Source organism: Barbus barbus, assembly GCF_936440315.1.
Source record: "Barbus barbus genome assembly, chromosome: 45".
In the NCBI taxonomy this organism is placed as follows: Eukaryota; Metazoa; Chordata; class Actinopteri; order Cypriniformes; family Cyprinidae; genus Barbus; species Barbus barbus.
Genome location: NC_136723.1, coordinates 14,555,949 through 14,580,617, shown reverse-complemented (window position 1 = coordinate 14,580,617; position 24,669 = coordinate 14,555,949). Strand labels below are relative to the sequence as shown.

General features: G+C 36.4%; 2 pseudogenes across 2 annotated transcripts; both read left to right on the top strand.

Moving 5' to 3' along the window:
- On the top strand, positions 1-22,088 carry LOC306864444 (annotated as a pseudogene). The gene is made up of 8 exons: positions 1-2,466; positions 3,420-3,481; positions 3,581-3,693; positions 5,456-7,884; positions 19,647-19,855; positions 20,065-20,233; positions 20,361-21,160; positions 22,065-22,088. The product of its transcript is annotated as an uncharacterized misc_RNA (transcript).
- Positions 22,089-22,257: 169 nt separating this feature from the next.
- LOC306864443 (protocadherin gamma-A8-like) lies at positions 22,258-24,631 on the top strand (annotated as a pseudogene). The gene is made up of 2 exons: positions 22,258-23,834; positions 24,593-24,631. The product of its transcript is annotated as a protocadherin gamma-A8-like (transcript).
- The last annotated feature ends 38 nt before the right edge of the window (positions 24,632-24,669 follow it).

Genomic DNA, 24,669 nt, shown 5'->3' with positions numbered 1-24,669 from the left:
ATGGAGCTGTGGATACGGACATGGCAGGTATCCTGCCTGGCGCTCATGGTGTTGGATGTAGTTCTAGCACAGATTCGTTACACGATCCCAGAGGAACTGGAGCACGGGGCTTTTGTTGGAAATATTGCGGAGGATCTGGGACTAGACACCAGCAAACTCTCAATCCGACGATTTAGAATAGTCTCAGGGGCGAAACGACAATATTTGGAGGTGAATTTAGAAAACGGGGTTTTATTCGTCAATGAAAGAATTGATCGAGAAGAGTTGTGCGAACAAAATCCATACTGTTCATTCCATCTCCAGGTTGTGATCGAAAACCCATTAGCATTTTATAGAGTGGAAGTTGAAATACTAGATGTCAACGACAACTCTCCGGTTTTTCCATGGAGTGAATTTAACCTGGATATCTCCGAATCGGCCGCTCCTGGATCGCGCTTCCCACTGGAAAGCGCGCAGGACCTGGACGTCGGTGACAGCTCGCTGCGCTCGTATCTGCTGAGCGTAAACGAACACTTTGTCCTGGATGTCCAGACGCGCAGCGACGGCAGTAAATTCGCAGAATTGATCCTCGAAAGTCCGCTGGACCGGGAGCAGCAGAAGACTCACCTGATGGTTCTTACAGCGGTGGACGGAGGCTCGCCAGAACGATCGGGCACTGCGCAGATAAACATAACGGTGCTGGATGCCAACGACAACGCGCCCGTGTTCGATCAGAACTTTTATAAAGTAAGGTTGGCTGAAAACGCGCCGAGAGGCACAGTCGTGATAAAACTAAACGCCACTGATCTAGATGAAGGACCCAATGGAGAAATCACTTACTCTTTTAGCGGCCACGCTCCAATGAGAGTGCGCGAACTGTTCAGCGTGGATTCCCGCACTGGAGAAATTAACGTAAAAGGACTTATAGATTATGAAAAGGCACGGATGCACGAGATTTATGTACAGGCCAAAGACAAGGGACCGTCAGCGGTGGCGGTGCACTGCAAAGTTATGGTTAACATCATTGACGTCAACGACAATCTTCCAGAAGTGATTCTTACATCAGTATCCACGCCGGTTCAAGAAGACGCGCCACCTGGCACAGTGATAGCAGTCATTAGCGTAATGGATAAAGATTCTGGGGAAAACGGAAATGTTGATTGTGAAATCCCTCATCACGTTCCCTTTCAGCTACATTCCTCTTTTAACTATTACGCGTTAGTTACGTGTGATTTTCTGGACAGAGAAACCATTTCAGAGTATAACATCACTCTCACAGCGCGTGATATGGGCTCACCGCCGCTTTTCACTAGGAAAACCATTTTAGTGCAAGTGTCTGACATCAACGATAACGCGCCGCGTTTCAAACAGCCCTCCTACACGGTCTACCTGATCGAAAACAACGCGCCAGGAGCCTCGATTTGCACCATCGCCGCTCAAGACGCAGACGCGGATCAGAATTCCTATTTATCCTACTCTATTCTAGAAAACGACATCCATGGAATGCCGGTTTCCGCCTACGTGTCCATCAACTCAGATAACGGCAACATTTACGCAGTGCGCTCTTTCGACCACGAGCAGCTCAGAAACTTTCAGATCGTGGTTCAAGCCGAAGATGCTGGTTTCCCGCCTCTCCGCGCGAACGTAACCGTCAACGTGTTTGTTTTGGACCAGAACGACAACCCTCCGGTCGTTGTGTCCCCGCTGCCCGACAATGACACCGCGGCGATTGTAGTTGTCCCCAGATATACTGATGCCGGGTACCTAGTGGCTAAAATCACCGCCATGGACGCGGACGCCGGTCAAAACTCACGTCTCTTTTATGAAGTCCTCCAAGCTACAGATCTCAGTTTGTTCAGTGTTGCTCTGTACACCGGGGAGATCAGGACAATTCGCCGGCTGATGGACAACGACCCCAGAAGGCAGAGGCTGGTGGTTTTGGTCAAGGACAACGGTCAGCCGCCGCTCACGGCCACGGCCTCCATCATGTTGTCAGTTGTTGACAGCGTGCCGGAATCCTTGCCTGATTTCGGTGACCTCGCGCTCAGCCCCCAGTATCGGTCAAACCTCACGCTGTATTTAATCATATCTCTGGGCGCCGTTTCATTCATGTTTCTCGTGGCTATTATTGTCCTGGCTACAATTAAGGGAGTGAAGGACAGGAACTCGTGCAGTGGATTTCATTCTAAGGACCCCGCCACTGACGTCGTTAGAAAGTCTAACTTGAACATTCACATATCACCGGGATCAAAGGGACCCACGCAATGCGTGGAAGTAAACGGGAACAACCCAATAGGTCAAAACTACTGCTATAAAATGTGTCTGACTCCAGAGTCATCTAGAAGTGACTTCATGTTCCTCAAGCCTTGTAGCCCCACGGGAACAACGTCCCGAAACAATATAAAGGAAATGGAAAACAAAACTTTGACCTGGAGCCCAGCCAGCCACAGTCTTGGCACCAGGAATGGAACGACCTCTCCAAATGAAGTAAGTGATTATCAAAAATTATCTCAAGTTTGTCCACTAGATGGAGACTTCAGATACTTGACTTCAGATAATGTAATTGAAAACATAAAGTATATTTGGAAATGCCAATGTACGAACTACACAAGTACAAAAACAACAGCAACAATATGTATACAGAATTTATAGTATATAATAAAATACAACATTAGATATAGTAGCCTATAGTAATTCTGTTTTAAATACATTTATCAATACTTTTTTAATTAAAATAATTATTCTACCTTACCATTATATGAAATCTCTTAATATAGATGATATTAAATTTAATATAATAATGGCCAATAATAAATTAATAATATAATTTATGTAATTAATAATAGTAGTAGTATTTTGATAGTATTATTCGGAACAGCTGTGAGATTAACTGTTGAGCAAACAGAATTGCTTGTTTCATAGTGTTATTCCAGCTAATATAATATAATATAATATAATGATCCATAATAATACATCAATAATAAGATAAAAACATAATGCAGTGACTAATAATAATAATGATTATTATTATTATTAGTAGTAGTATTTAATAAAATAATATTTTTATTCATTTGTTAAACAGCAGTGAGGTTAACTATTGAGTAAACAATATTGTTTGTTTCATTGTTTGTTTGTTTTTCTACCTTTGAGCTATACTTTTTTGTGTGTGTGAACTAGACCTTGAAATTCTTAATGCATATTTCATAAATAAATGATAAAATAAACAAAGTGTATTTTTGTCATTGCTCCAAATTGTAGGTGTACTGCAACAAGGTGATAATTTAGTAAAGTCACTGAGTGCTTTAGGGATGGTTTTTGATGTAATCTGAGGTCTTTTCTCTTCTTGGTATTATGTTTGTAGTACATTCTTTAACCTCTGAAGTGTAAGTGGAGTAAATATTTTAAGTCTTTTTTTGTTTGTTTGTTTGTTTCCTCTGCAGCTCAAACAGGGCAACAAAGACCAAACCCTGACCAAGAACCAGCTCAATTATGCATATAAAAGGTGATTAAAGTTAAAGCTGATTCCATTTCTCTCTCAGTCCTCCCTCCCCCCTCATTCTCTCTCACACACAAAGCATCTGATGTGTCCATGTTTTTCTAGCCATACTCCATTAAACATAGGTAGGACACTGCAGCGCAGACTGATTCAGGACTCAGACTACTATGCTTACACACCTGTCCCGCAGTACTGGACCTGGGGAAATCACATGCATGGTAAAATCATTATATTTATCATGCCTAAGAAGACCAGCTTCATACAGTAGGTTCCTTATGGTTTTTCTTTTATTGTTTAACCAACCATTTTTTCTTTGTCATTTAAAACAGACTATAAGTCCTCATCTAAGAGTGGAGGTTTTCCAAATCGTTCATGGACACGTTATAATCAACAAGATTCAATTCAACCCCCACCAGACTATCAACATAATGTTTACATTCCTGGAACACCATCGACACTCTGTACGCTCAAACTGGCAAACAATGGGGACATTGAAGTCTGCAACTCATTCTCAACTTTTGGCAAAAAGAAAAAGTCAAACAATAACAATCAAGAGGATGCAGTAATAACCAATGCTTTTTTCAAATGATTTTTTTCAGTTTCACCTGTAGGTCACTTCCTGTATATAGTTGTGTATATTTTAGTTGGATTATATGTACTATATGATTTGGCAACAACAGTATTTAAAGTATTCTGATAATCATTTAATTTTTTTTTTCAGTTATCTGCAGTGTTTATGAAAGCAAGATGTTTGCTTTAATTGTAATTACCCATATTGATAAGAATAAAAGGTTATATTTTCCTATTTTATATCCTTCTCGTTACCAAAATGTACAGAATAAAGAAAATTATTAGAATTTATTTAATGTAACTCTTTTGTCTGTAATCTTGTTTTAAAAAGGTAGGTTTTCCACTGCAGTGGTTCTTGCTGTGCCAAAATGACAAGGAACATTAAGAACATGACAATATAAAACCATGCATCTCTTGTCTCTTCACACTTTCTGCTACATATATCAATGACAGTAAAAAGGACAGTTAGAATAAAATGAAAAAAGTTGAAGAGCAAAATATGACTTTAAAAGTGACTTTATTTTATAATTTAAATTTCCATTTAATCATTTAGCAGATGCTTGTATCAAAAGCAATTTACAAGTGAGGACAATAGAAGCAATCAACCAACAAAAGAGCAACAATATGTGAGTGCTGTGTCAAGTCCCAGATAGTACACATAGCAAGCTTTATTTAAAATAATAATAATAATAAATAGAAAGCGTAAATAGACTAGAAATAGAGTAGATTAGAATAGAGAGAGAGAGAGAGTTAGTGTTAGATGATGAAGGGTTATTTTAATAAAAAATAAAACGAGTTGATAGAATAGAAATACATGTGCAACATTAAATCAACATGTCTTAAGGCTATTCACACAGTTTATGTTTTAATGTTTAACTTATATATATACTTGGCACAATATGGATCTGTCCGTGGTGCTGATCTTCCTTCTTTTCATTAGTCTAAAAGTAAACTAAAAGTACTTTAAATGTCAATACATTTATTACTTTGTAAATAAATGTTACTTTCAACATTTGCAGTCAAATTATACATTATATATAGACTCTCATTAAAGAGATTATATAAAGAGTTTCGGTAGGCTATTTCGCAACAAATTCAAAAGTAATTTCAAATGTAGAGCAGAAAAAACTATTCTTTCACAAATAACATTTTTTGTCCTAAAATATATTTTAATGCAAACTTTTAACTTCACACGATGTCGCTGCACTACTGATATTCACTTTAAGGGGAGGATGCGAGAACAGCCATGCTTGGTTTTCTGTTGGACGGAGGCAGAGAGAGCAGCACTGAAGCTCAGCTGAATCTGATCCACGGCACGGCGCTATGGCGATGCTCTGGGTGTTTTCGAGAATCCAAACGCCCGCAAACCTCGATTCGTTTTGGGACACACTGCTATATTTCTTGTGAAAGACAGTGAAAGCATTGAAATGCGCTCTGCAATGGATCCGTGGAAGAGAAGGCGGCTCGGTTTTGTCGTCCTTTCTGCGATGTGGAGTCTCGCCTCGGCTGTAACAAGATACTCCATCCCTGAAGAAATTCCAGTGGGCACAGTGATCGCAAATATCGCCACGGATTTAGGCCTTGATGCGCACAGTCTGTTGGAACGAAAGGTAAAGATGGATTATATCCATAGCAAGAAATACCTAGAAATAAACGAAAACACCGGAGAACTGTTTATCGCTGAGAAAATTGACCGGGAGTATTTATGCCCTGCCAAAACATCATCGTTTTGCTTCCTCAAGATGGACGTGATAATCGAGAGTCCAATACGCATATTTAATATCGAATTAGAAATTATGGACATCAATGACAACGCGCCTCAGTTCAGAAGGGAAAGAATACCGCTCGATATTTCAGAATCAGCAACACCTGGAGAGAGATTTTCGTTAACAAACGCGGTGGATGCAGATGTTGGAGAGAACTCAATCGAGACATACTATCTGAGTGACAGCGACACGTTTACGATTGAAATCCAGTCTGGAAGTGACGGGACTAAATACGTCGACCTGGTGCTAAAAGCGAGTTTAGACAGAGAAAAACAAGCCGTTCATACACTAACCCTCACCGCCGTGGACGGGGGCGTACCTGCGCGCTCAGGTACGGCCAGCCTTATCGTTCAAGTGCTGGATACTAATGACAACGCCCCTCAGTTTGATCTACAAGTCTACTCGGTTGACCTCATTGAAAATGCACCAATCGGGACACTGATTATGCAGCTGGATGCAACCGATTTGGATGAGGGTGCCAATGCGGAGCTCATATACTCCTTCACTTTATACACATCCGAGAAAACACAAGAAAAGTTCTCTTTGGATCCCAGCAGTGGAGAAATAAGAGTAAGAGACATGATTGACTTTGAAGAAGTGAAGAGCTTTGAGATGTACGTTGAAGCCAAGGACAAGGCCGTGAATCCACTTTCTGGCCAGTGTAAAATTTTGGTGTTCATCACTGATCTAAACGATAACCATCCTGAGATTACAATAAAATCTTTTCAGAGTTTGATTAAAGAAAATGACCCTGTAGGAACAGTGATCGCCGTCCTCAGTGTGAGTGACAGGGATTCTGGAGATAATGGTAAGGTTGTTCTTTCCATCCATAATGCTGAGATTTTACCATTTGCTCTTAATAAGTCATCTGAAGACTTTTTTGAGTTAATAGTCACCGAATCGCTTGACCGTGAGCGCAAAAACAGTTATGATATCACACTTTATGTGACCGACAGAGGAACTCCTCCTTTGACTGATAACGAAACAATCAGTCTTACAATTCAAGACGTCAACGATAACGCCCCAATGTTCCCTCAATCCTTCTATACCATTCATGTAATGGAAAACAATGAGCCTGGGGCTTTGCTCGCCTCCTTAACGGCCCACGACCCAGACTTGCATGAAAATCAGTATATTGTTTACTTCATCATAGAAAAGGAGATCGCCAACACCTCAATGTCCATGCTGTTTTCCATCAACCCCGAGAACGGCAACCTCTACGCATTACGCACGTTTGACTACGAAAGAGAGAAGGAGTTTCTGTTTCACATCGAAGCTAGAGATTCAGGATTTCCTCCTCTTAACAGTAACATGACCGTACACATCATCATCCTGGACCAAAACGACAACACGCCGCTCATAGTTTCTCCATGGCGTCCGCAAGGTGCTGTTATAGAAGAAGTAATTCTGAGGTCGAGCGATAAAGGATCCCTGGTCACCAAGGTCATTGCGTTGGACGCTGACTCCATGCAGAATTCTCGAATAACGTATCAGTTCCTCCAGATCACCGACACCACGCTATTCAGCCTCGACCAGTACAACGGCGAGATACGAACCACTCGCATGTTTAGTTACAGAGACCCTAGACATCAACGCCTGGTCATCATAGCCAGAGACAACGGAGATCCTCCTCGCTCCGCCACGGTGACCATCAAGATCTCCACAGTGGAACAAGTGGTCACACAGTTTACCGAAACTACAGAGGTGCCTATCGAATACGACCTGTTCACCGATCTCAACCTGTATTTGCTGATCGGTTTGGGGTCGGTGTTGTTTCTTCTGCTCATAACCATCCTGGTGATCATCGTGCTGAAATGTCAAGAACCCAAACCCTCACAAGCAGCTCCTCAGGGTAGGAACAGTATCATCAGCCAGAGGAACTCTTCTACCATTGCTGACTCTACTCTCATCTCTAGTGATGCCTACTGGTACAGTCTGTTTCTGGCAGAGACTAGAAAAGGGAAGGTGGTGGTGCGGCAGCCCCTTCCAAATGGAGCAGGGTTCATTGTGTCGAGCATCCCAGGAAGTGCTGCACTCACTGAGACCAGTGCTTCAAGGTCTTCCACTTTACAGGTAATGTAGATTCACTTAGACTTGTATGTACTCATATGCATATACAATGACCCCAAAAAGTACTCAAAAATTGATTGCTTTGTAATTGCATTACATAACCAGACATAAATATAGTTTAAGGACAAATTTTAAGCAAAACATTTCACAAAAATAGGTTTATTTAGTTTTAAATGATAAAATAATGCATACACAGTTCAAATTAAGTATCTGGACACTTATTGATTCTCAAACTTTAGTGATAATTTCATAGTTAATGTGATGAATAAGTGTAAAACTATCTTCAGCCATCCATAAAAAATGGCCTGTTGATTAAAAGAAACTAAAAATTGCAAAAAAATGTCTACTGTAAATAATAACTTGTAACAAAACATTTTTTTTTTCATATTGATAATATAAAAAGTTGAACCGCTAGTGTTAATGTGCCAGTATGTGTCTATATTTGGAGATGAGTGGGAGAACGAGTATGACACACATTGGTGTGTGAAGTAAAGGAAGAGTGAGACAGAGGCGCTGACGGTGAGAATGTTGCACCTTTTTGCAGTGTTGATGTGGTATAAGTGATAGGATGATTCTCTTTCCCTGATATGAAATAATAAAGTAAAATAACAATAATATAAAAGTAAAAATGATCTCAAATCTGTCTTAGAGTGATTCCTGTTCTGTCTCTAAATAAATTAACTTACCTAAAATGTATTTTTACGATTGGGAATATATTTATTCGCCCACTGACTTACAATAAGAGCAAACATATTTTGGCACTGAAGGTTTAAAACAAACTTCATTCTCGATTTAAAAATAATATAATAATAAAAAAGTCATACTCTGTGCTTTTTACAACATATATTTAGCAGATATTTAAAATATGTTTTGGTCAGAAAAAAAAAAAAAAAACTTTATGGGTAAAATGATGGAGCAATCATTTAAAGGGTAAACCAAAGGCATGGATAGTTGCAAGTAAAATAATGAGCAAAAAGTAGTGATAGATAGATTGCAAAATGTCAACATTTATGTGCTTGTTTGATTAATGTTTCTGTCTATTGACAGGAGTCAAGCAGTGATTTACCATGATCTGGAAATGCTGACTGATGGATTACAACCTTCCACACCAGGCTCACTGTCCGTGAGAGACAGATTGATCTTCTGTTTTACCGTTTTTCAGGGTTTCATTCGATTCAAGACTGAAGAATCAAAGTTTTCAAACACCTCTGTGTGTAGCTTCAAGAGAGCGTTTTAATTTCCTTACATATTTTGTATTCATTTATAATATTAATAATTTAATATTACTTATTATTTTCCATGCTCTTGCGATGCTTGTGTCAGACTAGGCATAAAACACACAAACACACAACTCAGATTATTTAGTTACTTCTATTGACTTGTTTTGACCATCACTTATTCTCCAGCTTCCTGTTCTTCGTGTTGCCTTTTTGGCTAATAGAAGAATTAACTTTCAATTGACTTTCAAGATCAACATTGTGTCAGAGAGAGACATTCAGTGCGGCTTTGTGGTGATTTAAGGCTGGGTCTAACAACTGTATATCAGCAACTTGTAACCACATTGAGCATGACTTGCATGGCTAAGATAAACAAGATGGACTTTTGTATCTAAATACTTTTATATAGACTCTACTACAGAGCAAAGACAGAAGTGATACTTCACAACTACAAAAAGAACTGGACTTTCACCTGTCTGATTCTAGTAAGATATGAACTACAAAACAGCTGGTAAAAAGATGAAAAGAGGGTCAAGACTGTTAAAGGGTTCTGGTATTAATGATGCTCTATTTTTACATTGTTAAAACACACTGATGAGAAAGCTGTGATCAGATGAGCACAATCTAATGAGCCAGGCATTGTTTATACCTCAAAACACTTGGTTTGCCAGCTATGTGGTGCATATGATTAATGTTTATTTTTATCCTGCCTACCAAATACCATAAACGGCCTAAAACATTAAAAAGCATTAAAAAGTACATTATTTGAAATCCTAGACAAATGCTACAAAGGGTATTAATCACACGAATGACACTTTACAAAAAGGTTTTACTTGTTTACATTAGTTAACTACATAAGTTTTATAAACTAACAATTCTAAAACATTTATTAATCTTAGTTAATGTTAATTGCAACATATACTAATTCAATATTAAAACCATATGGAGCCCCTAAAGGGAAAACTGCGTTCTCTTGCAAAACTTTTGCATTCTCTTGCAAAGATATTTGCGTTCCATATCCAAACTCAACTGGTATTGCAAGAGAATGCAAATATCTTTGCGAGAGAATGCTAACATTTTAGGGAATGCAAAGTTTCTCGAGGGAATGCAAAAAAATTTCAAAAATATTTTTTCCTCCCACAACCAAATGTTTTCCACCACCGTGTCGCTGTAGGGGTTCCGTAAAATAAAAAGTTGTATCTGTTGTAATATATATATATATATTGTAATATTATATTAATATTACTGTAATATAATAATATTATAGACATGATCTGCCATAAATTAGTAATGAACAGTTGTATTTTATGAGCTTATGTTATAAATGAATAAATACAATAGAAAACGTATTTGCTCATTGTTAATTAATGTTGGCTATGGCATTAATTAATGTTAATAAATCGAGGGGTGAGAACCAGAAGGGCGTAAGTGACATTTTTGGTGAAATGGATATATATATATATATCAAATGAAAGCTCTTAATGAGCTCTTTCTACTGGCAAAAGTACTGTAATCCATGAGTGTACAAACTTGTATTATAAACAATTGAAATCAGTACACAAAGTCAGATCAAACTTTGTTTTGGCTCTCCTGTAAAGTTGGTGAAATGTCACTTACGCCCTTCTGGTTCTCACCCCTCGAAATATGACCTTATTATAAAGTGTTACCATTACATCAGTATGGCATCTGCCATAGGGATGTGCCAAAATTTGACTGAAAACCAAGGAGGCATAAAATAAATTATTTAGTGCAAATTTATTGTACTAGGTGCGAAAACAACAAAAAGGAAACATTTTAAAACATTACTTACTAAAACATTTATTAATCTACCTTTTTGCAGATATATGTAGCCAGTGCTAGAATATTAACCTTGCCACATTGACAACAATAATATAAACTTTTTATTTTGTACAAGAATCAACAATTGTACTATCAAATTGCTATTCAGTGTAATTTTTGGCCTCGTTTACATACGTTTTTGAGGTTTATATTGTTTTGTATTATGAAATTGAGATAAAAATGCTTATTAATGTATTTAATGCTGCTTCTTATATATGATGACAGTGCAATGTTGTAAGCATTTATTATTTGTGGTGATATATTCAGCAATTTCATTATATCATTTTGTAGATCTACTTATATCATGACAGAAATTAAATCTATATTCCTTTCCTTGTATGAAATCAATGTGTCAGCTACTGAAATGAGTGGGAAGGTGGAAAGGAATGACAATAGTGCAAGAAAAAGTGGTGTAGGAGGAACAAGACGAGAGAGAAAAAAGAGAAAACAGCAATATAGGTCACTTGAAACATGTTATTTGTATTTAGATTGATCCAGTTACCAGGACACAGAAACATACTACAAGTTGCCATTAGTATTGACAGCCATGTAATTCAGTTTAACTTACTTTCTGAATAATGACAGCTCAAATTGGAGTACCTGGCAGCAGATGTGAGAATTTAGAGATAAATGACACAAGTAAAAAAAAATGCTGTGCCTTTAGCTGTTTGCTTTAGGGCAGAGAAAAGTGTGCCTGAATTTTTTAATGACAAAAAAAAAAAAAAAACAGAATGATGTTTATTATACTATCAGCATATACGTCACAGTTTCATCTCATTTCAGTATTTGTATTTCTGTTGCCTTACTTGCGAAATGTCCTTATGCAAACAGTAAACAATGCCTTTGTATCCTTGCTGGACTTTATGATTTTCCCTTTGCTTGTAACTACTGCAATGTGAATAAAAGCTTTTACAGTATGTTTCTGAGGTGTTTGTGTTGTGAGAGTGTGTGAGGATATATGATCACATACTGACAAAACACACCGCTTCATTGGTGCTGACCTAAGCAACACTGTCTCCATAGAAACAGTCACCATGACAACACCTCCATCTCTTCCGATTTTGAGAAGCACACCTTTTTTAACCTCCTCAACACATACTGTCCAACTGCCTATTTATTCTATCTTGCTTTACCTCTTTCTTTTAGAAACATGCAGATTCACATACAAATGAGTTTAGGATATTGCATTAAACTTCTAATTAATAGTTATTAAAAATATATTAAAATGATTAAAATACCCAATAAGCCATCTATTTATAATGTGTTTTTAATTGTGCTTCTACAGTTTGTCTGTGTGTATTTATTACAGTTACAGTTCAGATATACACACCTTGTGAATTCTGATAGGGTCTTGAACAAGAAGGAGGGAAATTCTGCTGATACTGTGTAATGCATGCGTTTGTGTTATACATATGTCTGCCACTAGTAGGAGCTATTCAGCACGCATAGCCTAGTGCAGTTTGCAAGTTCTGTTTCTGACCACAGGCACACTATAGCTGGTCTGTGGCTTTGTAACACAAATAAGTTGTTTTAAATGTAATGAATTTAACGCTGTATTTTTGCTGTAAGTCGTCTCGAGTTCTCTGCATGCCTGTTTGCTTCATTTATTAAAAATATAAATCCTCACTATGTTGAGTGATGTAGATGGAGCTAAACAAATAATAATAATAACAATAATAATAACAACAACAACAACAAGAACAATAATAATAATAATAATAAAAATGAACATCCCAATTTTTTTTTATTTTTTTTTAACTACCTAAAAACCCATGTAGAATATCAGAGACTGAATCAGACAAATTTAAGATGCATCAGAACATTGAAACCTGAGGAGCTGGAATTCAGAGAGGCCCCAAGAAAACAGGACAATGTCATAAATTAGATTCTGGCACCACTAGTCTGAAGCAAGCAAACTAACCAACTCTTTCACAAAACAGTTTACAACCTTGAGACAAAAGAACACTTATTGATAATTCCAATTCAGGAAAAAGACTGTCAAATTTGGGGCAAGTAATCAAGACTTATGGTCAAAGAGAGGGCCATCACATGGGTTCCACGCTGGAAAACCACGAGCTACAGACTTGCTTAGATTGGCTACCCCCACACATAGAAGACAAAGAACCTGACTGAAATTCCTTGGTTCACAAAGACTGTCTGCTTCCATATGCACCTAAAATCATCTTAAAAGACTTTAATTTTTAATTTTTAATGAAACTAATCATTTCTATGCATAACTGCATATTATGTATGTAACCCACACATTTGACTATCCTTGTTTTAATCACTCATTGTGTATGTCTTGCTTTTAATAAGTATTGAATAGCTTAAGCCTTAAAGGGTAATATTCATGTTTGGTATGTATGAGTTTGAAAATTCATGCTTTAAATGTTTCTTCCAATCAATTCTTTGTAAAATGTATCATATTCTGGTTATATAAATCACATTCAAAAGTATGCTTTGCAAGAGCTTGTAAAGTTCGGGCATGTGACTGACCATTTAACATGTTGATTTATTGATGGGGTGGAGAAACAAAGCAATACCCCGAGCAAGGACAGTATCTAATTGGTCAAGACGTCCAGATGGGACGGTCTGAAAGCCGAGGACACCATCAAAAAACTCAGGACACCATCAAACTCTCTTTTGGTCACCCTTCTTCTCTTCTTTTCTTTTGCCACTGCATTGTTATGCTGCTCTTTGAGCATGCTCTGGCACACATGCCAGCTGCTACCACAATGAGAAGAAAACCAACCTAGTCTCGTTACATCCTTTTATTCCTTTATTCTTCGTGTACTAAGTTCAATTTTGCCACGACGCCTCGTCTCCGACTCGAGTCTGTGACCGCCTCAAAACTTCTACCAGCCACAACTCCATCGGCTTCCCAAGACATCACTTCAACGACTACTGAACTCTCAACCAATCAGCCACTTCGTTGAACCCCTTTCCTGCAACGAAGACTACAAAAGGGATTCCCTTAGCAAAGCAAGCAAGTACCTCCAGATTCTAACTGAATCAGGTGCAGTTAATATAAATTTTAACCTAATTGAGAAACTCAAAGCAATGGTGAAATAATTGATTGATTGTTGTTCAGGTCTATGCAATTGAACATATTGCTGTAAACTTGGGATATCACATTTCCATTCTCTTAAACTCATCCTTTCCTCACTTTCTCTCTTTCTGCAACGTGTGAATGTGTGAATGCTTGTGTTCATGTGTTAGATTATGTCTTAGATTTATCAAATAAAAACTTATTTATATTGAAAAGAGAAGTATCTTGTGTTTTGTGCTCACAAGTTAATGTCTTAATCTGCAGATCTTGTTACTGTGCTATTAAATAGTGTTTTCATTATATTTGGGATTTTAATATCCATTGCAGAGTTTGTTATACGGCTCGTTCAGTGAATCGTCATAACAGTGATTCTGTTCAAATCCCCATAAAATCATAAATGATTCCCTTTGAGCTAAATTAAACTATTTCTTTAAATTACATATTAATATTATGTTCTTTTTATTACGTTACACCCATGTCTGGCCAACAGAATCCATCAAATGCTGTAAGGTAAATTATGTGGTTACTGTTAAAGGGTTCTTGTTTTGCTGTTTGCTGACTTAATTTAAACTTCTGTTGTTATTTTGTTGTTATTGTTTATTTGTTGTGTTGTGATGTAGAGAGCTCATCGTTTAACTTTCGTAGATTGTCAGTATCTTCAACCATTTAAATCTATATACTAGATATATTTGCTTTGAAGGATGATTGTTTTTTTCATGAATAAATATTTATTAAGTGTCTAATCAATTTACTGTTACTAAATGAAAATTTGCTGAACAAGGCATTTTGCATTTAGTCAACAAACAAATTCAAACTGACAAAACAAAGTAATAGGACAATAGTTAGAGCATTTCTCATTCTAAACACATTACACTGCTTGGATTTTTAAAGTTTCCATTTATTTTTTTACAGCATGATCTATTAACAATTTTTTTTTGTGGCATGTAACGGCTAAAGCAAAGCATTAAAAGACCACATATACAGAATGTCATGGTGTTTCAGAGACAATGTCATATGTTCCAAATAAACACAGATTTCATGTAATGAGTTATGAAAAAAAGTTTTTTTTTTTAACTCAGACCTCCATAACCTGAATCAGCAGATCAGATTTAGATTTTCATTCATAGATTGCTTTCTGTGTGATTTTGTGATATCATACTGATTTGAGAATTTTATTGGATAATAATAAACAATACATGGCTTATAAGTCAATGAGGTACTACTGGTCATATTGGATTTGGACCAGTTTATGTAACTGAGTTTTTTATTCTCAGTTAGTAACTGTTTTATCTCTTCCATGAGGTTGGCAGTCTTGATTTCTAACTGGGTTCGAAATGTTTCAAAATATTTGTTTATACCTCTGAAAATGTCTCTCTTTGTATAACATAATGAGAAGAGTCTGTGCCTGTTTTTTTAAGTATTCCTAGTCTCTTTGTATTTGAGTCCTCCACCCTTGCCATCATCATTAATTATAACGTTTGCATTGGCATAGATCACCTCCTCCTCTTCATCATCTCTGTCCATCTCTTGTGTTTCAGTGGAGTTCATGTTGCCATAAGTACTCTCAGATCTATCTGATGCACACAGATGATAATTGTTGTTTCTCTGTGGGTTTCTTCAGCTGAAATGCACCACTTTGTGCTATACTACTTTTACATGTTCTGTAAGAAAAATAAGTTGAGGTCAAAGTGTCAACTAAAAACACATGCAACATCAAGTCTGCCATCACTGCATTTTTTTTTTACCTTTTTTTTTTCATTGTTGTAGACGATCCAAAAATGTCAAGTGTTGTGACCAAGTAAAAAGCAATACAATACTTTTCTTGCATCTTGAATAAACAAAGTAAAATTATTATTTTTATTTGTAGTCAACATTCTAAAAAAGATGGTTCTTTAAAGTTTCTTTACATATTGTGAACATAGTACAACAGTTCTATTAAAAATCATATTGTCCTGTTGAACTGTTTATTAATGAATTAATTAATTATTGTAATTATTTATTAATTATTTATTTATGTGTGTGTGTTAGAGTTTAGTCTTGAGTTCCTTGCATGCGTGTTTGTTTCTTTTACTTATGCTGTTGTTTTTGCTAGTTTTTATTCCCAGTTGTTTTTCATTTTAATATGATTTTTTTTTTCTGAAAGTGTATATATTTCACTGAAAGTACATATAATTTCTCTCTCTGTGTGTGTGTGTGTGTGTGTGTGTGTGTGTGTGTGTAAATATACTTGGCCATAGTATACTTGGCCACACACCACTTCCCCTCCCTTCCCTTTATTTGCTATAGTTTAGAAAATGGTTATGAAATATGTCAAAAACTCAGAGTTAAACTGTTTCAGAACAAATTAATCTTGATAATGTCAGATAACTTTGATAGAAAGGTATGTAATGTATTAGGTTGAATAGCTGTCAGCTGTTAAATTTAAGTTCACAATTAGATAATACCAATTTAGGTCAGCTAATTACCAATAAATACTTAATTTTGTGTGCAGTCTGTGGTGTAAAAAGGTCACATTATCAATAATAATAATAAGAAAAAACACTTAAGAAAACCATGGTCAGCTCAAAGTGTCTGAATAATTTTTGTCCAAACTTTGTATCAATTTTACTGGTAGCCCACTGTATGAAGAATTTTTGGGTAAAATATGACACAGTTTACTTTATTTGGATATCCACACTTACATAAATGAACTATAAATAACACAAACAATTTATTAAATAGATTACAGATAGAATGAGAAGAAATTAAACTTAAATATAACTTAAACCTAAATTCACTTAATATAGAATATATAGTCATAGTGTATGGCCTTTTCTCCATGTGTCACTAGTTTGGGGTTAGCACTTTCAATCAATCAATCAATCAATCAATCAATCAATCAAACAAAAAATAAATCCTCTCATAAAGAAAATTTGACCATAGTTTATATGGTCAAAACCTCTAACCTTCTTTACAGAAAAACAATAAATATTCCTCTTCTTCTTTTATTATTATTATTATTATTATTAATCAAATATAATGAAATCAAATAAATAAAATAAACAAATGAACAATTATGCAAAGTGGCTCCAACACACCAGCCCCAGTGACTTTTACTGTACATACACAAGATGTCTATAAAGTAACCTTTCCATCGTAACTGGTTTGCTCAATCATGACACAATCTTGACATTTTTTATTCATCTTTTCAATAAACATCTTTTTATTTTTTTTATTTTTTATACAGACTATGTAAGTGTGACCAGCTGTGTTCAGTTGAGAATACTTCTCTCCTCAGCTAAATTAAATGTATGATCCATACTGTATTGAGATTTCAATTATTACTTGGGTTTATGCTCACATACTGTCATTACCACAAGTATGTTGAATCAAATGTAATGAATTTAACACTGTAAATTGTAATTTGCTGTAAGTCCTTCCCTGCAATACTGTTTGCTTCTGTTAGTTATACTGTTATGTTTTGTTTGTTTTTTTACGTTTTAGCCATGAATGAAACCATATGAATGTGTGAAGTCCAAGATCATGCAACATCCACATGTAAAGTATAAGAATGATTTAAAGAAGTTTATTAAAACTTTTTCACAGTCCAAAAACAATTAATTAAACAATTATATTGATATCACACAATCTCTTATACTGTCCAAGTACAAGAACACAACGTCAGAAGCAAAAAGGTACATTGAGAAGAAATTGTTATTATTATTAATAAAATGTAATAACATCAAATAAACAAAAGAAACAAATAATAAAAAAGCTGCTCCAACACACCATCCCCTAAGCATATAGCAAGCAAATAAAATAAAACATGGCTTTTAATAGGTTACATAATTTTTTTAACACTAAAAATATCAATAATGCAAGTAATACAATGTTTTGAACAACTACTGAAAAATAATAATATATATATATATATATATATATATATATATATATATATATATATATATATATATATATATCATCATTATAGTGATGATAATCAATCATATAGTGTTTTTGCTTCTGGACAAAATATAGGCCTTTTAGTAACTAAATACAGTCTAGTTTAAATCTTTAAATTTCAAATTATATTAAAATAATGTTTTAGGGTAGTAATCGAGAAATAAAAATAAAATTATAATGTATTATAAGAACAGTCAAAGGCTTATAAAAGATTAAATATTTTGACAAAAATACATATACATGTATATTTCCATAAATACATTTTAGAATACATATTCTTTGTACATTTTGAACATTTTGTAATGTTATTTTTTATGACTGATTATAAAATATATAAAAAGGGCCCAAATATATGTCAGGGAAAATAAAATAATTTAGATTTATTCAAAATATATTAATATAAATAGCCTATATATTGTTGAAATAGTTTTTCCATTAATGCATATATTTCGGGACAGAATGCAAACTCTTGTTTCCCTATACAGTATGACCATATGGTGGCACTATCAACTAACAAACCAAAGAAACTCGTGTTTCTGTGGAGCTCCATCTTACTCACAAGCACTGAAGAGCTGCATGTTGAGGATAAATGTTGTCTGCAGGAGAAGGAGATTTAGGACGGCAAGGATTTTTTTTTCTCTTTGGATAAACCTTCACCAAATCGCTGTTTGTGAACAACTACTTAATCACTGAAACGATGGCATTGTTCAAAAAACCTACGTTTGTATTGATTCTCCTTACATTCTTGCTCTCCTGTCTAGCAGGGAATGTGATGTCGCGGCAGATTGTTTATACAGTGTCCGAGGAAGTGAGTCCGGGAACATTTGTTGGAAATCTAACCAAGGATTTAAATCTAAAAGTGGATGATTTAGAATCGCGTGGACTGAGGATTGTTTCAGCTTCATCTAAGAATAATTTTGCCGTGAATTTAAAGACTGGTGTTCTCTCTGTGAAAGAGACAATGGACAGAGAACAACTGTGCCCCACTGCTCACACTTGCACAGTAAGCCTGGAGGCCATTGTTAATAATCCTTTGAATGTTTACAGTAGAAGTACAAATATCGGATATCAACGTTTAGGGGAAGTCGTGGCCTAATGGTTAGAGAGTCGGACTCCGGCCGGCAGGAATTGTAGGTGGGGGGAGTGAATGTCCAGCGCTCTCTCCACCCTCAATACCACGACTGAGGTGCCCTTGAGCAAGGCAACTGCTCCCCGGGCGCTGCAGCATAAAATGGCTGCCCACTGCTCCGGGTGTGTGTTCACGGTGTGTGTGTGTGTTCACTGCTATGTGTGTGCACGTTGGATGGGTTAAATGCAGAGCAATTCCGAGTATGGGTCACCATACTTGGCTGAATGTCACTTCACTTCACAACTCCCCTCATTTTGCCGAAAAAGCCCAATACATCCACATTTCTGAGCTAACATTACCGGGAACCAAATTTCCATTGCTTAGTGCAGAAGATCCGGATGTGGGAAGCAACTCAGTTACCACATATAAAGTGTCAAACAATCCGTTTTTTGGCCTAGAAGTGAATCCAGATGCAGAAAGTGGTCTTTCTCCAGAGCTGGTGCTGCAAAAAGCGTTGGATAGAGAGAGACAGTCTACGATCCAATTGGTTTTAACTGCTGTCGATGGAGGAAAACCTTTGAGATCTGGCAATACAAGTGTTATTGTTACTGTTTTAGATATACATGACAACGCACCGGTATTTTCCAAGACTGTGTACAAAGCTCAAGTCTTAGAAAACGCGCCTATTGGCACTACAATACTAAAGCTGAATGCCACTGATCCTGATGAGGGTCTCAAAGGTGAAGTCGTGTATAAATTTAAACAAGGCCAAAAAGGAATAGCAGATAAGTTTGCGGTCAACAACACCACGGGGAAAATAACAGTTACTGGCAATTTGGATTATGAGGACATCAATGCGTACGAGATCCGCTTGCATCTCATTGCAAAGTCCTTGTGGAGATACTTGACATTGACTATAACGCACCTGACATTACACTCTAGTCGCTGCTGGATAATATAAGTGAAGATGCAAGACAAGGCACTGTATCACGGTTCAAGATAAAGATGGAGGTAAAAATGGAAAAGTGCATTGTACTATTCCCCAAAACTCTCCTTTTGTATTACAGAGCACACAGGGGGAAATACTACTCGCTTGTTTTAAGCGGGACTCTTGACAGAGAAGAAACTGCACAGTATAATATTTCAGTCACGGCTACAGATGATGGAACCCCACCTCTATCAAAAACCACAGTTATAGCTATTAATATTTCATATGACTATGGAGAGAACGCACAGGTAATTTATTCATTACTCGATAGTCCCAGTGTCCCGTTATCGACAGCAATCAGCATAAACTCTGTGACTGAGATATACCAACGCTATCTCACGGCAATACAGTATGCAGACATTAAACTATGAGCAGGTAAAAACATTAAACTGTCAAGTTATGGCAACAGACTCTGGTGTTCCTCCTCTGAGCAGTAATACGACTGTAAATGTGTTTATTCTGGATGAGAATGACAACAGTCCGTTTATTTTACCGCCTTATTCTGAACCTGGATCAGTTAATAGTGAGAACATTCCCTACTCTGCTGAAGCGGGATACTTTGTAGCCAAGATCAGAGCTGCTGATGCTGACTCTGGATATAACGCACTTCTGTCTTATCATCTAACTGAACCCAAAGGAACGAATCTCTTCCGCATTGGAAGCAGCACTGGAGAAATAAGAACTAAGAGACGAATGAGTGACAATGACTTAAAAACTCACCCGCTTCTTATCACAGTGTCTGATAATGGAGAGCCATCACTCTCAGCGACTATGTCCATGGATGTTGTGGTTGTTGAGAGTCTGAATGACATAAAGACATCCTTCAGAGAAGTTCCTTAAAGAGGAGAGTTTTTCAGATCTGAATCTGTATCTGCTCATTGCTATTATCTCAGTAGCAATTATATTTTTAATTATAAGTCTTGTGAGTTTGATCGCAGTTAAATGCAACAGGACAGACAGCAGTTTCAGCAGGTACAGCGCTCCAGTGATCAGCACACATCCAGACGGAAGCTGGTCCTTCTCTAAATCCACACAACAGTACGACGTGTGTTTTAGTTCCGACACGATAAAGAGTGATGTAGTCGTTTTCCCCTCGCCATTTCCCCCAGCAGTTGATAAGTATTAATGGAGAAGACACTTTTACGTGCACGCAAACCATTCCGAGCGCTGAGAAGGTAAGACATGCTGCCTCTGTATTGCATTTTACTTAAACTTCACCTGACTTGTAAAATTATAATTTCAAAAACGATTAATTAGATTTTTTTCTAAGCCTGTTTAAAAAGTTTTTTTTTTTAGATGTTTGTAAAATAAATTGTTATGAATTTAAAAAATCCAATCTTCTTTTAAGTATTTAAAAGTAAAAATGCAACGCTTACCCAAATTAAAGATAAGTAAAATAAGGGACGGTATTGACAAAGTCGAAATATTGCTTTTCATTTTTTTATTATTCATTTAATTTAATTTAATTTTTACTCCTTGTTAAGATGATACATTTTAATTTTGCAAGTTATTTCGGCATCTCGTGACTCTGGCGTTTGTATCACTGTGCAGCTTTGGGGTTTCATCTTAAAGTTTCACTTGCTTGTACTACGCTTCTAATTTCTCTTTGACTTGGGTTTTTTACACTATAGGACAGTCTATATTTATTGACCGTTTCTTTCTTTCTTTCTTTCTTTCTTTCTTTCTTTCTTTCTTTCTTTCTTTCTTTCTTTCTTTCTTTCTTTCTTTCTTTCTTTATTTCTTGTAACATTATTTGTCATATCATAATGCTTTTTGTTTCTTTATTTATTTACTGCTTAACTGAAGTATTTTGTAAATCACTTCAGTACCACGGACAGCGAAAGTGACGTATTTTCCTTCTCAATTCATATTTACTTAAATAGCACAATTTTTTGTTTAGTTAATTCGTTTATTTATTAATTTTTTTTGTTGATTACTAATGTTTGAGTCGACACGAATGTTTATATTTTACTGGTTGAGTATGGTGATACATTTAGTGAATTTTTTTATTTAACATAAAACTGTATGAAGTAGCATATTATTGTCTCTCCACTTTTACAACACGTGGTGGCACTGCAGACCATGACTTTGAGAGTTATCTGAGCTCCTCCTTTACAGCATCAGAACAAGAAGAAATGCGTTGAAGGCGTGTCAATAACCAAAGCTTATAGTAGCTTCTGCGTCTTGATGTCGGATTGTATCGAGAGAGGTCTGTTTGGTTGTTTTAATCGTTTTTACAGTAAATAATCGCAGGACATTCTGCTGCACAATCATGGATGTTACAAAATTTTACGGCTTCTGGATCCTTTTATTTCTGTCTTTTTGGGAATCTTCGCTTGGCCAGATTGTTTATTCCGTCTCTGAGGAGGTAAATAAACAGTGATCGGGAATATAGCAAAAGATCTGAAGATCAGTGCTCAGGAACTAGAATCACGCATGTTTCAGATTATGCCTGGATCAAATGCAAAGTATTTTATGTAAATGTGAAAACGGGCTCGCTGTTTGTCAAAGACCGGATTGATCGTGAAGAGTTGTGTGGCAGTAATCAGAAATGTGCGTTAAATTTAGGGGCTCTTGCTCAAAATCCTCACAGACTTTATCATCTTGAAATTATAATTCTGGATGTGAATGACAATGCTCCCTTTTTTCCGGACAGCACGTATGTTGTTAATGTTACAGAGATCGCAAACGAGGGGGACAGATTTCCTCTACCAACTGCAAAAGATTCAGATGTTGGCAGTAATTCACTGAAAGACTACAAACTGAGTTCAAATGCATATTTTTCTTTTGATGTTCATAGCGGGCAAAAGAGTTTATCTGCTGAATTAGTGCTACAGAGAGCTTTAGACAGAGAGAAACAAACGGTTATTCACTTAATACTCACCGCTATTGATGGAGGAAAACCTCCTAAATCTGGAACACTGAGTATTGTTGTTAATGTCATGGATGTAAACAAACCTATTTTCAGCAAACCTTTGTACAAAGTTAAAATGAAGGAAAACACAGCAAGTGGAACCAAAATCATTTCTGTTTCTGCCAGTGATTTGGATGAGGGTATCAATAGTGAAATTCAGTATTCATTTCATGGAAATGCCGATGAAATGAACTTGTTTAGTATAAATTCTAACTCAGGGGAAATTGTCGTTCAAGGTCAAATTGACTAGGAGGAGCACCCTGCATTTGAATTGCGTGTTCAGGCGAGAGATAAAGGCGTTCCTCCTAAAAGTACACATTGCAAAGTTTTAATAGAAGTTGTGGATGAGAATGACAACGTGCTAGACGACTCCTCTGTTGGAAAGTGTGAAAGAAGATGCAAAACCGGGAACTGCTGTTGCTTTAGTCACAGTCTCTGATAAAGATGGAGGTAAAAATGGCATTGTTCACTGTGCTCTGAAAGGCTCGTTTCCTTTCAAACTGGAGACGTCATATAACAATCATTATTCTCTAGTGGTAGATGGACCTCTGGACAGAGAGAGTGTTTCTCTGTATAACATCACAATTACAGCTGCAGATGAAGGAACTCCGTCTCTTTCCAGCAGCACTGTTATAACTGTACATATCTCTGATGTTAATGACAATGCTCCACATTTCCCAGCTCCCGTTATTAATGCTTTTCTAAGTTAGAATGGTCAAGCTGGAGGTCTCGTGACAAAAGTGTCTGCTGATGATTCAGACACTGGTGAAAACGCAGAAGTTTCATATTCACTGTTAGACAGTTCCAGCTCCAGAGTTCCTATAACAACACTGATAAATATAAACTCTTTAAGTGGAGTAATATTCAGTTTGCAATAATTTAATCACGAAGAAACAAGACGATTTCAGTTTCAAGTTATGGCATCAGACTTTGTGGTGGATGTTTTAATTGTTTTAAGATTTTCAAGTGCTAAAATAATCATGGTGTATTTAAATATAATAGGCATTTCCAGCATTATGTTTTATTTATTTATTTTTAGTTTTTTCTAAATTTGAAAATCAGTAGACCTACGCTCTTTTGGAGTCTTTATTTGGAGACATACATTAAGACATAGGCAAGCTCAATTAAAATGCAGTATGCATAAACGACACCGGACATAGCCTATATATTAATAATAATAATAATACAATTCTGACATTCAGTGTTTCGTCAATACAGTGTTCCAGTCGTGTTTTCTTCCATTATATCAACATATTTTACCTTTTCATTTATCACTGTGCAGCTCACTTACCGGGTCATTCGTTTGGTTATAGCAACTTTATATTATGACCTGTTCAATTGACCACTGCATTTCACAGCTCATAGATTCTGTCATAAGAAGCATCTGTTTGATTGTTTGCAGTCTTATTAGATTATTCATGTGCTGATGCAGTGTAATTATTACTGAGTATTTTAATGTTGTTTTTCAGCGTTGCATTACTTTGAGTATAGCCTCTAACGTCGTTGTTTCATCTCAGTATACCGTTACTGGATTTGTAAAGAGATAATTCATGCTATATTATAGTTCATGCACATGGTGTCACTGCAGACCGTCAGTTAAATGTCTATGGTGTAGCCTACTCTGCAGCCTCTCTCTCTCTGAATCTTCGTGTTAGTGAGTGTATCTGCTGCTGAGACGTGATGCTTAACACAGGTTGTGATGCTGCTGTTTCGTCTCGTGTTTCCTGAATGATAAAAATAAATACTAGATTCTCCGGCGTTTATTTTTGT